A 17,003-nucleotide genomic window follows, 5' to 3' on the forward strand; every position below is an offset into this window, starting at 1 on the left:
CCTTGTCGGAAAAGATCAAAAGGTGCCCGTCAGAATCATGAACCTCGGCCTACAGGAGAGACATCTAGAGAAAGACAGCCCCATCGCAATATGTAATACTCTTGACCTGATAAGAAACTGTAATAATGATATCACGATCGTTAATTCCACCAAACCTTCAATCCACAAATTACCAAGCTCCTGACAGAAATGAAAGTGAATTTATCAGATGAGCAGTACAGCAAAGCGGAACAGTTGATCCTTGAGTTTGAAGATATTCTGCCATCTGATGAAACAGACTGCGGACGGACAAACATGGTACAACATCGAATAGACACTGGAAACACCAGACCGATTCGACAGCCACCACGTCGCTTGCCGCTAGCAAAGCAACAAGAAGCTATGGACATGATAGAGGGCATGACGCAGCAAGGAATCATTGAGCCCTCAAATAGTCCTTGGTGTTCGCCTATTGTCTTAGTAAAGAAGAAGGATGGATCTATGCGATTTTGTGTAGATTACAGAGCTCTGAATGAAGTCACACATAAAGATAGTTATCCACTTCCTAGAATCGACGATACTTTGGACACGCTTGCAGGGTCCCAGGTATTTTCTACTCTCGACCTAAAGAGTGGGTATTGGCAAGTTGAAATGCATCCCAATGATAGAGAGAAAACCGCCTTCTCTGCTGGCAATGGCCTCTGGCAATTTACTGTGATGCCATTCGGTCTCTGCAACGCACCAGCCACCTTTGAACGATTGATGGAGAGGGTTTTACGAGGACTTCATTGGACTACATGCCTTGTTTACCTTGATGACATTATTGTCATTGGCAAAACGTTTGAAGAGCACCTTGCAAATCTGAAGGAAGTATTTCAACGGATAAGAAGTGCGGGAATGAGACTCAGCCCAAAGAAGTGTTTCTTATTCAGGAAAAATGTTAAGTACCTTGGTCACATTGTGTCAAATGACGGAGTCAGCACTGACCCTGACAAAGTTGAGGCAGTGAAACGATGGCCTACGCCAAGTAATATCCATGAGCTGAGAAGTTTCTTGGGACTCTGTACATACTACCGACGTTTCGTGCCAAATTTCTCAAACATCTGTAAGGTCCTTCATCAACTGACAGAGCAAAAGAGGCCATTTATTTGGACATCTGAATGTCAAGAAGCTTTCGAGAGGCTGAAAAACACACTATCCTCATCACCAGTATTGGCCTACCCCATTCCAGGGAAGACATTCATACTCGACACAGATGCAAGCAACACTGGAATAGGCGCAGTCTTGTCCCAAAAGGTGGATGAAACTGAACGAGTCATCGCATACTTCAGTCGAAGCCTATCGAGAGCTGAAAGGAACTACTGTGTGACGAGACGTGAATTGCTGGCTGCTGTGGATGCAATAAAACATTTCCACAAGTACCTATACGGGCAGAAATTTATCTTAAGGTCAGATCACGCAGCTCTGCAATGGTTGCTTTCGTTTAAGAGCCCTGAAGGTCAGGTGGCAAGGTGGATCGAACGTCTTCAAACCTATGAATTTGAAACTAAGCACCGAAAAGGGCAAATTCACCAAAATGCTGATGCACTGTCTCGACGACCCTGCAAAGCAGAATGTAAGCACTGCAAGAGGGCTGAAGAAAAGGAGGTAGCTGTCAATTGTCTTCGGCTCGGAGTAGATGTTTCCGGACCCTGGTGTGATAAAAGGATTCGAGAGGACCAAATGCAAGATGAAGATCTGGCTCCCATTCTTCTATGGAAAGAAGATGGACAACGGCCAGATTGGAAAGACATCTCTGAGAAGGGGGTAGCCACCAAGGCGTACTGGGCTCAGTGGGACTCGCTGACGTTAGTCAATGGTGTCATCAAAAGAGTTTGGGAATCTGCTGATGGAACATCCAATCGCCTTCAGCTGATGTTACCGAAGGTGAGAGTTGCTGAAGTACTGAAAGAGATGCATAATGGCGCTAGCGGATCTCATCTTGGTGTCAATAAGACTCTGGAAAAGGTTCGTCAGCGGTTCTACTGGTTCAGATATAGAGAGGATGTAGAGGAATGGTGTCGAAGGTGCGACATATGTGCGGCAGCAAAAGGCCCTCGACGCAAAACTAGGGGTCTTTTGCAACAGTATAATGTTGGTGTTCCATTCGAGAGGATCGCAATAGATGTAGCAGGCCCATTTCCTGAAACCAAGAAAGGAAACAAATACATCTTGGTAGTCATGGACTATTTCAGCAAATGGCCAGAAGCTTATGCCATACCAAATCAAGAAGCTATCACAGTGGCCGAAACACTCGTGGATAACTGGATCAGTCGCTTTGGTGTACCTAATGAGTTGCACTCTGACCAGGGCAGGAACTTCGAGTCCAAAGTTTTCCAGGAGATGTGCAAGACACTTGGCATCGAAAAGACTCACACGACAGCTCTCCATCCGCAATCTGATGGGATGGTGGAGCGATTCAACAGAACCCTAGAACAACATCTGTCTAAGGTTACTGATGACCGACAAGACGACTGGGACAGCCATATCCCCATGTTCCTCATGTCATACAGAGGATCCGTTCATAGCACCACAGGATATACCCCAGCGAAGATGTTATTTGGTCGTGAGCTTCGTCTACCATGTTACCTGTTATTTGGGATTCCGAGAGATACGCCAGTGTCTTCAACTGAATATGTCACCAATCTCCGAAGACGATTGGAGAATGCTCATGTATTGGCCCGCAGAAACATCAAGACCAACAGTGACCTGATGAAAACGAGGTATGACAAACGGGCCAATACGTCGGGGTTCCATGAGAATGATCTAGTGTGGCTCTATAACCCACAGAGACGAAAAGGCAGATCCCCGAAACTCCAAAGAGACTGGGAAGGTCCATACCGTGTCGTAAAAAGAATAAACGACGTGGTCTACCGGATACAGAAAAGTCCACGGTCCAAGCTGAAGGTTGTCCACGTTGACCGACTCCATCAGTACCGTGGTGAAATAGAATCTGTTCGGGACGAACAGATCTAAGAAGGGGGCAGTGTTACGAATGAACAGTGACAGGTAGAGGTCACTATGTGTGACCCCGGCGAGATGACACAGCACCGAGTGTTATCTGGAATCTATGCATGTAAACAAAGACAGGATGGGACGTGCCTCACGTGTTGTTCCAGAGGAAGAACAGATTTACGAAGGGGGGCATTGTGACAAATGAACAGTGACAGTTAGAGGTCACTACGTGTGACCTCGGCGAGATGACACTGCAGCAGGCATCCTCTGGAATCGACATGTATAAACAACAACAGGATGTGATGTTTCCTCCCATGTTGTTCCAGAGGGTACTAGCAGTGTTTTTGCAACAATAGACAAGCGATTAGGGACTCTTTATAAACCAGAGATGTTCATGTGAAAAGAGTCAGTACAGTCGTCGATACTGTTCTCTACTGTGCGAGACAGTAGAAGAGAGTGGACTTGAGCCGTTACAGTCGATACAGTCGATGTAAGACGTATACGCTACATGTTACAGTGACGAATTGTTATAGTTATAATTCAATAAAGTTATTTAAAGCTGAAAGTTGAGTCGTCAAGTTCTTTGCAGTGTTTCTTTTATTTGTGTGCCTAGTACATTTAGCCAGAAAATCAGAAATACGTAACAATATTATAGATAAAAACTATATGCATGTGTAGAGTTTTAATACTAAAGAGAGTCTTTTTTAAGGAATATACAGTGTGATATTAAAGAATTTGTTCTAAATTAGGAAATTGATTTTTAAATAAATGTTGCTTGATATTCATCTGTTAACAAACGAATACTTATAGACAGAAGGTAGCATTGAAATATTAATCTCAATTTCCTAATCGAAATCAGTCATGTTAGAACACACCCAATGATGATACAATTTACAAACTGAAATAACCGTGGTTTGGTTACCTAGTCAAAGTACACCTATATTTTCCCTTCATTGTAATAGTAATACAACTATAGTCCAATCTAAATAATCACGCTCTTGTCCAGGCTGTCCAAAGTCCGACTTCTGTTTAATAAATAATTATTTATCAGAAATATTGTAAAGGCGAGAAGGTCTCTGAACTGGAGGACTCAAATTTCAGTTTTAAAATTAATGTGTTTTTTTGTTACTAAGCCTGGTCTATACATCAGAAGAATAGCTGTCTGTTTGCAGACTTACGTCAATGTCTGTTTCATGCTGAAAGTGTGTTGTCTGTTTCATGCTGAAAGTGTGTTGTCTGTCTCATGCTGAAAGTGTGTTGTCTGTTTAATTCTAAAAGTGTGTTGTCTGTTTTATGATGAAAGTGTGTTGTCTGTTTCATGCTGAAAGTGTGTTGTCTGTTTCATGCTGAAAGTGTGTTGTCTGTTTCATGCTGAAAGTGTGTTGTCTGTTTCATGATGAAAGTGTGTTGTCTGTTTCATGCTGAAAGTGTGTTGTCTGTTTCATGATGAAAGTGTGTTGTCTGTTTCATGATGAAAGTGTGTTGTCTGTTTCATGATGAAAGTGTGTTGTCTGTTTCATGATGAAAGTGTGTTGTCTGTTTCATGATGAAAGTGTGTTGTCTGTTTCATGATGAAAGTGTGTTGTCTGTTTAATTCTGAAAGTGTGTTTAAAATATAAACCATCCAACTATAACAACATTTATATGTTCAAGTTGCAGTCATAAAAATAAGAACAAGGAACAGGAATAATCTAACTCTTGACATTTAGAGAGTTTATAAGCTGCCAGAACATGGTTTTCTCAAAATAGAGCAAATAACAATACAAAACGATCATTTATTTGTCATTTAATGTATGTTTATGTATATACTAAATGTGTGTTTAAAATGTACAATTACATGTCATTTAATACTAAAACTGGATCATTTTTCAGACGTGGAAGTATTATTGACTTTCATTTAAAAATTGTTCCGTATTCAGCATCGTCCCTCACGGCGACATCGCTTTTTAATGTTCACCCAGGAAATGTTGTCATCAATAGGAAGTGCTAGTTGTTAATTCCTTTAGGCAGACGTCAATGAACAACCAATGGCATTCTTGGTTTTCGCTCACGTGGTCCATTTTTTTCATTATTTTAATTCTTAAGCTGAGTTAACCTTTAACATACCAAATTATGAAGCTAGCGTTGTTTAACAAGCTGGTGTTTTTCTAGGAACCTCATTGTTTTGTTACGCTGGTGTTTTTATAGGAAACCCATTGTTTTGTTACGCTGGTGTTTTTCTAGGAACCCCATTGTTTTGTTAACTTTGTAAGTGCTACCTACTCGCGGTAGATTACTCAAAATATTCTGAAAAAAAGGTGTGTGTGTGGGGGGGGGGGTTAGAAAATAGATTTCAGTAAAAATTACAATTAGATTTAGGAATTTAGGATAATACACAAATCGCCCTCTTCGGCCGTCGAGCCTCCCACCTCTTTTAGTATGTTGAGAGACAGCTTTTAACACACCTATCTTTTGGTACTACAGATACTTTAACATAAAAATGCCAGTAGGCCTACTATCAAAATATAACGCGGACGACACACATTTTAAATATAGCACTGTTCAGATCATGTGACAAGAAAAATCAAAACAAAATTACATAGAGAGTTTGTGTTATCACACAAACTCAGTGGTGGCCCTCGTCGGAGTCAGATCACTGTCGGATCGCCTTTTCGCATGGAATATTCAAGACGTAATTTAATTTTGTTGGTCAAAAGTAATAATGTTTCAAAGATTCATTAGCTGTTGTAAAAAAATGTTGTTTTTTTCTGTTTTACATGTTTCACATGTTCCTTCTAAGTTAAAACGAATTAACTTATCGCTGGAAGACGGATGATGAAAGCGAGCAGGGTATGGACTCTGCCTGGCCGTGCAGTTTGCGAGCAAGAATGTCGTTAGGATTTATTGATGGTCCCTGGTTCAAACCCTGTCCACTCCCATCCCCCGTCGTCCTGCGGAAGGTTTGGACTAGGAAGTAAACTATCTTCAACTCTGAAGGAACATCCGAGACATGTAAAACAAACAAATAACCCGGGACCGTCCAGATAATCAGTTCAGCACGCTAACCGCACGACCAGGCATTGCTCTTAACTTAATAACAAACTGGTTACAAACTAATAGTCTGTTATTGATAAAGAGATATATTACACATTACGGCATGGCATTTACCGGATAAGTACAATTTGTCCGACGAGCGATTTTAGATAATCGTTTAGCATTGATTTGTAATTGAAAAAATTATAGAAAAAAAAACCCAGATGTATCGTGCTTGTAATTCGATGTCTCAGCACATCAACAGAGCTATTGGCATTTTCATTTAAACGGAACTAGAATAAGAATGTAGATCTACACAAACTAAGTTTCTGATTTAGCACTCTTAAGATCTATATCTACTAGATCTATATCTATAATATACATTTGGAATAATTTAGATGTAATTTAGATTATATTTATGCAATAAAAATCCTAGATCATCTATCAATAAACTGAATGCATCATTAAATTTAAAAATAGTAAATTAGTTTTAGTATATTATAACATTGCAATATTGATCTAGACGTTTGGAAATCGAAATCTACACTTTAAGTCTAGAAATTGAAATTCTATATCTTAATCTAGTTTATAGCAGTCTAAACTAGACCTAGAAATTCTAGATCTAAACTCTACAACGATTTTAATTAGAATATAAATCCAGATCTAGTTTTTAAAAATCTAGATATACTGTAAAAAATCTAGATCTAGTTTAAAAAATCTAGATTAAATCTAAATCTAGCTATCATGCCTTTTTAAAAATACGAGTCATGATAACGAGGTTTAATAAACATTACTATACCGAGTTGTTTGAGCATTTCATTGGAGGAATTCATTCCATATGACGTCAAAGGGAAAAAAATCCACTACGTCACACGGCCTAGTTAGACAAAAAAATGTCTCATCAATACGAGCCAGTTATCGAGGGTTCATAGACATTAGTGCACCGAGGATTTTTTTAGCATTACGTTTAAAGAATTCATTTATATGACGTCAAAGGAAAAAAAAAGCTCCATTACGTCACAATGGACTAATAACAAAAAAAAAAGTTTTTATTAACATGAGAGATTTAACGAGGTTTCATAGTCATAGCGCAGGAAGTTCTAATATACATATAATAATATATATTAGGATTAAAGTTGCTTTTCTTTTGCGTTTTGTCAGTCAGTCTGTCTGTCCGACATGTTAATATCGAAAATAAAAACAACTAAAAGCTATTGAAGTTTGATTAACCTTTAATTTTCCTTCCGAAACATAGCAATAGTTTTAAGTATCTATAATAGATTATTCCGGATGTTTGTATATATAGTGAGAGAAAAATAGAATTCTAGATAAATCTAATACCGTTAATTAAATTTTTTGAATGGTTTCGTATGAAAATTAGATGTACCATAGCATTGGGGAGAGATTTTATACCATATTTTGGTGTTAGGAAGTTTTGTTTCCTTAAGAATATTAACGATAATTAGATTTTAAAACGTTTAGCTAGAAAATTAAATGTAATGTAGATAAAAGTGCGATTTTACATAAATAGAGTTAGAATGTTTTTCATAAAAATCCGGAACAACCGATATTCGTAAATGAGAAGAAGATTATTTGTTTTATTTATTAGAAGAGGGATTTAAAACAGTTATTTATATTAGTAGATTTTTCATATATAATTCGGAACAATTTTGGCGACGATTTGTAAGAAAATTTAAGTAAAGTAGGTTGATTTCTTTTTTTCAAAAGCAAATCCAGAGCATTCTTTACAGATAAAAAAACAAAATGTAATGTAAAGTAATTCTAAAAAAATTTTTTCAGTGATCGTTTGTAGTAAATTACTTTCTTATTTTAAAATTCTGAACAACCTGTTGTCGATATTTTTGAAGAAAAAAAAATCATTTGACCTAAATTTGTTTTAAGTTGAAAATACGGAACAATTGTATATCGATAATTAAACTATAGTGACTTATTGTCCAAGAATATAAGGGTATGTAAGTCAATGATGCTATTTCAAAAATCGTTTGACATAATTTTTTTTAATAAAATAATATCCGGAACAACTTCATAGTACATATTTAAAAAAAAAAACAATATCCGGAACAACTTCATAGTTCTTCATATTTCATCGCACGAAAATTACATGTAATATAAGTTAGAAGAGCAAACAAACATTCGTTGGCATGATTTGTTTTTCTCAAAAACATCCGGAACAATCTATTATAGATACTTCAAACTATTGCAATGTTTTGGAAGGAACATTAAAGGTTAAATCAGATTTAAAATAGCATTTGGTGTTGTTGTTTTTTTTATGTAAGCGTGACGGGCAGACCGACTAACAGACAAAACGCACAAAAATAAGCGGCTTTTATCCTGATGGTGGCACTAAACAAAAAATAAATAAAATCTGATTATTAAAAACGTTTTAAGGAATTGGTTTAGCATTACTTTATGTCACGGCATTACTCTACTGCACAAAAGTCGCTGCATAAAAATTCCATTTTAAATAATGTGCGTGATATTTACATACAAAGTGCATTCTTAGCCTTTATAAACCAACATAAATGTTTTCTTTTAATTTTAGCAGCTAATTGACCAGAAAAAAACATCTTTAACTATTATTTATATTTGTTGTGAACATTTCTTGTATTTTTTAAATATATTCGACTTAGTGATACTGAAAATAAAAAAAAATATCGTTCTTTGTTAACATATTAGAACATTGCCTCCCTTACATTTACGTAATTGTTTTAGAATTTCATAATTAATTTTATAAACTAAACTGTTTCCTTTTAGAAAACCAAAAGTAGCCGTTGCACCTAAACGTTTCAAGCCGCATCGCATGGTGAAATAATATTTTCCATTTCTCTTCTAGTTTTTTACATCTGAGTGTGACAGACGGACAGACGGACATTTTGCACAAACCTACGGGGCCGCTAAAAATCACACTTTATAACAGACTATTTCAATCTGGGCTCCTCAGCAGGACTGGATTTATTATTGATAGGGCCCGTAGCTATTTCAGATATAAGACCCCTGGTAATCAAAATAACTCAATTTTTACTTAACTTTTTCTTCAAAATGATTGACAGTATACCTGGAACAATTTTTGGGAACCCCTTAGACAGTGGCGGCTCTAAGCTATAGTTTATGTTGCTCATAGGTATATTAAGCACTGCCCTTCAACTCTTTATTTAACTTAATATGATTCGGTACACGCACACAATTCAAGAGAAAATCATGTATAACAGTTAGAAAAGGATAACAAAAATCCACCAATAGGGTCTATTATCTTGGTATGTGACGAGTAAAATAAAAAGACAAAACAGATCGTTTCTGTTCAATGTAACATAATGTCTGATGTTCTTTCGGTATGTCTTTCTGTCATTCCATCGTATCATTCCATCCTTCAGTCCATTCGCTGATGCAGGTTAGTAAAAAAATCCACCACTCTAAAAAGCTGGTATAATTCGGTCAATTAGGTGACTAACAAACACTGTCCGAGTGACTCGACTTAGTAGTCACACTGCTAATTACATCCGATGGTCTGGAACTATAATGACCAGGTCAGGTCAGATGCCCGACTGTATCAGGGGACATAAAAAGGAAGTCGATAGTTCATGGAGGATAACTATTGTCCATCCTATTCTGATAAACTGATCTAATTATTACTTTTCTTGTGACCTAGATTTAATCCAACCAAAAGTGAATTACAGAGACTATTGAGTGTAATGACAAAGTCTGTCATGTTGACCCATATCAGATCAGGTAGGTCAGTCAGTCAAGTTGACCTCTAGTTCCTCAAGTCAGTCAGTCATGTTGACTTCTCGCAACTCAAGTCAGTCAGTCATGTTGAATCCTAGCAGCTCAAGTCAGTCAGTCAGTCATGGTGACTTCTAGCAGCTTAGTCAGTTAGTTCTGTTGACTGTATCCAAGAATCAAGCGAATCAAGACTTTGAAATGCAACAACTTTTCTAACCAAAGTTTCAGTAGTAGGGGAAATAATGTGTCAGTTGTAGAGAAGATTTGCTAGAGTTACCACACAGTACCAAACTAAGTATCGCTATGAAAGTTTTGTTGGTTTGCATCAGAATTACAGAAAAAGTAGAGATTAAATGAAAACATCGATCAAATACTTGATGGTTTGAGTGGTTTGAGTAGTGGTTTGACTGCTGGGACAAGTCCCAAAAAGCCCGTGGAGCCTGGGAGCGCATGAGGCGCCCTGACCGCACTTCCCCGTGGTGGAGGCTGTCCAGGTCTGAGCAAGCTATTATAGCACAGTGCAGGACAGGCCACTGTCCTGTTGGCTCATATTTCTCACGGCTATGGCCAAATTTTGATTCACGGTGCCCCCGCTGCGGGGAAAGAGGAAACCGTGCCTCATATTCTGTTTGACTGCCCCAGACTTGCTGATCTCCGTCTCGACAGGTCTGGGAAACCCAAAATTCTCGACCTGTATGGCGACATTTATGCACTACGCAAGACAGCAGGGTTTTTGTCCAGGGCTTTTGCAAGAGAGGATTTAAGCCTCTCAAGCCCTCACTCTAATGGAGTTTGATGATGATGATGATGATCAAATACTTTAAAGTGTCTTACCAAATTTGTGTCGGTTGAAAGATTCTAATTGTGTAAACGAGGCGTACCGAGTCTGTCTGTCTGTCTGTCTGGTCCAAAGTCTGTGCACGTTATTTCTCTCACGACTTAGTCTCGGATGACGTTAAAACTTTGTACAATTATTTCTTATGGCCTGTCAAACAAAAGAAATGAAAAGATAATGAATTTGTTAACTAACTATTGAAAATTTATTATTTTGTTTGGTATCGAACAAAGAAAACAAATTGTACTTGACAGATGTGGTGTTGTATCAGACCCTTTGAGGAGGCTTGAACTCAGTTCGAATTCAAGCCGTACACCTTTATCAAGACTCGCTTATGGAATCTGATGTTTTAGTAGTAGTGTGGCTTAGTAGAGAATGTGAATCTCAGCCTCTATAATCTAATGTGTGGATTAGTCCCGCGTGCCACAGGCGGCCTTAGTAGAACTCGGGGCCCGGGACGAATGGGACAAATATCATACGCGGGCCCATGCACCATAAGTGAACTATATTAATACCGGTACCAAATTACGCTTACGGGCTCGTCCGCCTCTATTGCTGTCGGCCTGATAGACTACATTAGGCAATTTATTGTAAATCTTTTGCATTGAAGACTCTGCTTGTAAGATCTAGTTCTCTTCTATTGTACCTTTAATCAATGTCACTAATGATTCAGAAATATTGGGCATTAAAAATATACAAAATAGATAACAGTTAGTGTTATCGCGGGGCCCCAAAAGGCGCGAGGCCTGGAAGTCACCCCACTCGTCATCCTGTAAGGCTGCCTCTGCGCCTGACTTGGTTAAAAAACACATTTATTAAAATGCAGGCATAAAATGTGTAACTCCATTACTAACCTAGAGTGTGCCATATCAACTGGCTGCTTGCTTATCTATTAAGTTCTTTCACAAGACTCCGCATGTCTGTGATGTATCACTTGAAACTCAAACTGAATGGAGGTCAGCTTCACATTCAGGAGTCCTCCAGATATTACGTCTTACATCATCGTTTCATTGGAGATCTTTTTTTCAAAAGAATTAAATATACAATATGGTGTGGGGTGTGTAGTTGTGTGTAGTTGAAATTCGTTGCCATGGTAATGGGCACACATTTGTTTTCTTCCTTTCAAAGTCTGGGTTGGATTATTGTGTTGATTGTAATGAGTATAAGACGGTATTAAAAAAACAATTTTAAACCTAGCACACACACACACATACAAAGTACGAAGAAACTAGAGACTTACAACCATATAAACACGCTTACAATACATACACAGCTATGAATTCATTTTGTCGCGATATTTCATTACTTTTACATGATAAAAACGTGCACTAGCGCTCAGCTAGTGCATAAAGTTCAAATTGTACTTTGTGATGCTCCCATCTTATGTACATCGGAAGTCACAACAAGGAAAACAAAACAAATTCTTCTGAGTTCCGTGTCCACCAAAAGGTGTCCACATTTTATTTACCCCACCCCACACCCCTGCCTTCACAAGAAAAGAAAATCTTGATTAAGAGAATGTATAAATGTACTAGACTTTATGGATGGATGGATAGCTTTTCCCTCATGGTCGAAGAAGCGCACTAGACTTTATTATATTCTAATGATAGCCTGTTAGATCAAGACTTAGAAGACTAGAAATTTAACAGTTGATGTTTATCGTTGGGAAAAGAATGACTATATATCGATATATAAAGCGGAAATTAAGATGTATGTATGTGTGTTTGTCCCTAATAGAAATCAAAACCGTTTGATCAATCTTGATGCCTGCTTGGTCGTGCGGTTTGCACGCTGGACTGTCGTTTGGATTAATCGATGGTCCCAGGTTCAAACCCTGCCCGCTCCCATCCCCCGTCGTCCTGCAGGAGGTTTAGACTAGGAAGTAAACTATTTTCCACTCTGAAGGAGCATTCAAAACATGTAAAACATTTTACAAACAAACTTGGCATAAATGTTCTGTGGGTACTAACTGGAACCGTAAAGTATGTATAGTAGCCCTAAAACAAACTTAAGATTCTCAAAAAAAATGTTGCCCCACTCTATGAAAGTGTTACTATGTCATAGATCTAGGTCATATAGGTATGTTTACATGAGACAAGACCAAAAGGATCTAGATCTAATTTTAAAAACTACACTTTGCAAAGATAGCTTTTTTTTTACTTTGACAAATGAAAATACAAAATATAGTCCATTGATTTCATTATTATATAAAATTGACCTTCAAATTTGTCTTTCAAAAACATTTTTACATAAATTCGTTCCATATATCTGCGACTTTAGTCGTCCTGACGTATTTTGTATCCCATTCATTGCGAGCTTCTTTCATTAGAGAAGACAGCAAGGTCTTGCATGCGCAGATTGAAGGCTCCACGCACGCGCAGAAAGAAAATCTATCGAAGTCTTCTTCTAACTCTAGATCTAACTCTAACTCTAGATCTAATTTAAAGATGATAGATTTACTTTATACTTTTTGATAGATCTATGTGTTTATTTAACACATGAATATACAAAATAAAGTCTATTCATTTCATAATCAAATTAACCTTCAAATTGTGTGTTTCTAAAGCATTTTTACATACATTATTTCGCTATAGCTGCGAATTGTGACTTTACTAACCTTATCCATGTTGACTATAACGTGGGGCAAAAAGCCCCCTGTAAGCTTCTATGACCTGTTAAAGCTAGGCTATTAATATATTTGCGCTGAGTAAGCACACTATGTTTAGAAGGCTACATGAGTCTCTATATGGGGGATATTAAATAATAAATATACTAACATACCATAACTAATAAGCTTCTTCAGCCCTTGCATACTCTCTTATAATATTAGATCTTCATCTATTTCAATAGTATATAGACTGAAATAGACTCTAGATCTAGGTCTAAATCTAGGCCAATGTAGGCCTAAAGCAAAGTTTTTATTAAAAAAATGGATTTAGGTCAATTTGATATTTGGTAGCTCCATTCATAGTGTTTTTACATTCACGCATTCACTTTACTTATAACATGATTATTTCGTTGAATTGTTTCCAAAACACTCTCAGTGACTATATCAATGATAATAGTCAAATTAAGAGCCGCGGGCCGCGGGTAATTTATGCCTTCTAGAACCGGACGGAACATCGCTAAAAATTTCTAGCTTCGTCACATGACTACATCCCTCGTGACGCTCCTGAGCTCTGTTCACGACGGCGATCCTTCCCGAACCGTCATGTTGACACTCGTCTCGGCTGACCGTCGTAACTCGTCACGGTTGACCGCTCGTCTAGCGCTGGCCTGGGGCAATTTGAGTCGGCTGACTACACTCACACCACTACCCCCATCTGTGCCACCACCAGGTTTATAACAATATATAGAACTGTTACAGCCAGATTTTTACGTCTGGTCTTATCACAGAAAGAAACACTATTAGCATTAGACCTTGTTTAGAGTTACTAGATGTTGTATAAGTTAAGGTTGATATTTTTTTCTCCGTTGAAACTATAAATAGAACAGTTACAACCAGATGATTACATCTGGACACATGAAAAGTTTCATTTCTTTTTCTGTGTCTGTATTTCAGGTAATGTTATTAATGAAAGATAACTTCTGACCTACTTTATTCGCAAGGTAAATAAAGGTAAACGTAACCCTATCAGACCTTACGATCCAAGGGGGCAGATAATATAAAGCTAATCTTTTTCTAAGGCCGACGGTAAGCGAGGTTGTCATGGCCAACACTACGACCAGCCGTCTTTACTTCCCCAAAGTAAGTCAGGTACCCGTTAGTCTAGGATGGACTCAACGGATTTCTTGAAAATCCAAATTAAATCCCAGTCTTCACCTTCACCACTAGTCAGACAATTATGAAAGAATTCTGATAAAGGTTCTGTCGCCTTCCTTTAAGATGTAGTGCAAGTCTCATTCATGTTTATAATAACTTCCTGGAGATGCCTATCACTACCAGAAGTATTTTTATCAAATATTTTTACTGTTTCATGTTTCAACATCAATGTTAAAATTTTTTAAAGAAATCTTTTCAGCAGAACGAAATAGGAAGTACATTAAAGTTGACAGCAATCTAAATATATATGTATTGACTGACCTTACTTCATTTTGTATTCGTCTCCCTGTGTAATTCCACGTATCCACTACATTCTAATACATCCATACCCAAGTTCTACCCATCAACGAATCCACTACATTCTAATACATCCATACCCAAGTTCTACCCATCAACGCATCCACCTACTGATTAAGAAATGTACCGCTTTATTGAACTCGAAACTTTTCAAAGTAAACCTCTTCATTCAAAATAAACCTCTTCATTCAAAGTAAACATTTTCATTCAAAGTAAACATTTTAATGTAATACAAACCTCTTCATTCAAAGTAAACCTTTTCATTCAAAGTAAACCTCTTCATTCAAAGTAAACCTTTTCATTCAAAGTAAACCTTTTCATTCAAAGCGAAACTTTTCCTTCTAAGTAAACAGAAAGACACAAAGAGATAAAGGTGTATTTATTTTTTTCATATGTTAGGACAAATGTGTACAAATTGTCCATCTTCTATAGTGCCATTATACAATGGAAGGGATTGCCTGAATTGACCAGGAGAACCTATTACTTTACAGACGTTAAGTCTCTAATAAAACATGACGAGACTAACACATGGAGACGTGTCTCTCTTTGAAGTAACGACTCTAGTTTTTAAGAAATCCCTATCTCCTATGTGTCTACTTACAGACCCTACTAACCACCGACCTTTTCAGTCATCTACTTACTCACCCGATCGATTCTATTAATGTTGTACTTCACATCTACCGACCTACCCGTCTGCCGCCTACTTGTACTCAACACATTTGTGTCACTTACAGGGAAAGAATATATTCTTTTTTTTAACAGTACTTAGAAATCGCATGAGTTAGTCTTCTGTATACCAATTTCTAGGGATCCAGCCTCCAGGATAGGCCAGGTGTTCCTCTTTTTTTTTCCCTGGCTAATTTCACCTCAAAGTTTTTGTGCATAGCCATCAGGAAGTCAAACAGGTAATTGCAGGTTCCATCAGCACTTACTTTCACACATGCTCAACCACTCACTAGATTATCTTCCTCACTCCCATACACCTCCTTCTAGTCTTTCTCTCTCTCGTTCTCTCTTTCTCTCTCTTTCTTCTTTTCTTTCTCACTCTTTTTCTCTCTTTTTCTTTCTTTCTCGCATTTTCTTTTTCTCTCTCTTTCTCTCTCTCTTTCTACCTTTCTTTCTCTCCCTATCTTTCTCTATTTCTCTCTCTCTCTCTCTCTCTCGTTCTCTCTTTCTGTCTATCTCTCTACCTGTCTCCTTTAAGAATACATACTCTTTTACTTAACTTTAACAGATCAGAGAGTAGAAGAGTAAACAATTTAGCTGTCAATACAAACAGTTCCGTTCCTCTCCTTGTGCCATCCTCAGCGTGCTGGAAAATCCTCTGTTAAAGATTTGTTTAAAAATAGCTTTCATACTTTGAATACATTTCAGTCTCATTATATCTTTGACCTATTGTCGATAAATTAGAAATCAATAATAGAACATATTTTCGTTTACTTCCTGTATGATATGGAATTGTCTTTTATTTACACACTAGACATATGTTACCCGCGACCCGCGGGTCTTTATTTGCGCATTACTGTCGATATAGTCACTGAGAGTGTTTTGTAAACAATTAAACGAAATAATAATGTAATAAGTAAAGCGAATGTGTCAATGTAAAAATAGTGTGAATGAAGCTATGAAATCAAAAAAGCTAATAGGCTTAAATCCATTTGTTCAAATTAAAACATTTGCTTGTAGGCCTACATATATTTGATTAAAATTTGAGATGAATAGACTTAATTTTGTATGTTCATGTGTTACAGTATAAACTAGATCTTTAGGTAGACATAGATCTAAATCTACACTAATCTAGAGTTAAAAATTGGCTTTTATAGAGTTCATTTTGTGTTGCGCATGCGTGACCTTTTTTTCATAAATGAATATAGGCCTATCTCAACACGGCTACGCAACTTTAGCGAACAGCGAACGAATGTATAAATTTAAAATGCTTTAGATAAACAAATTTGAATGTTAATTTGATTAAAATATGAAATGAATGGACAATAATTAGTATGTTTATGTGTTAAAGCATAAAACTATCTTTGCGAAAAGATGTTTTATAATCTTAGAGTTCAATAAGAGTTTTAGACCTAGGCCTAGGAATAGACTCAGTAGAGAGATGTGCTAATGTGTAACCATTTGGTAATGTCTAATGAAAGGATGTTCGCCAGACATTACCCGCGGCCTGCGGGTCTAAGTTTGTGTTTACTAATCTAGTGGATTGGATTTAGATGTATGTTAAACTTAACTAATGATCCTTTCAAGTTTTTTCTCTTTCGCTACGAAAATAAATTAGGTTTGCGAAAATGGGATTACCCGAAGCCGATACATTCA

At 37.3% G+C, this 17,003-nt stretch overlaps 1 protein-coding gene across 4 annotated transcripts in view; it reads left to right on the plus strand.

The window, feature by feature from the left end:
• Positions 1–17,003, plus strand: part of LOC106079137 (relaxin receptor 1-like) — a 327,070-nt gene that overhangs the window by 50,100 nt on the left and 259,967 nt on the right. The window lies entirely within an intron of this gene.

Source organism: Biomphalaria glabrata, chromosome 6 (assembly GCF_947242115.1).
Source record: "Biomphalaria glabrata chromosome 6, xgBioGlab47.1, whole genome shotgun sequence".
NCBI lineage: Eukaryota > Metazoa > Mollusca > Gastropoda > Planorbidae > Biomphalaria > Biomphalaria glabrata.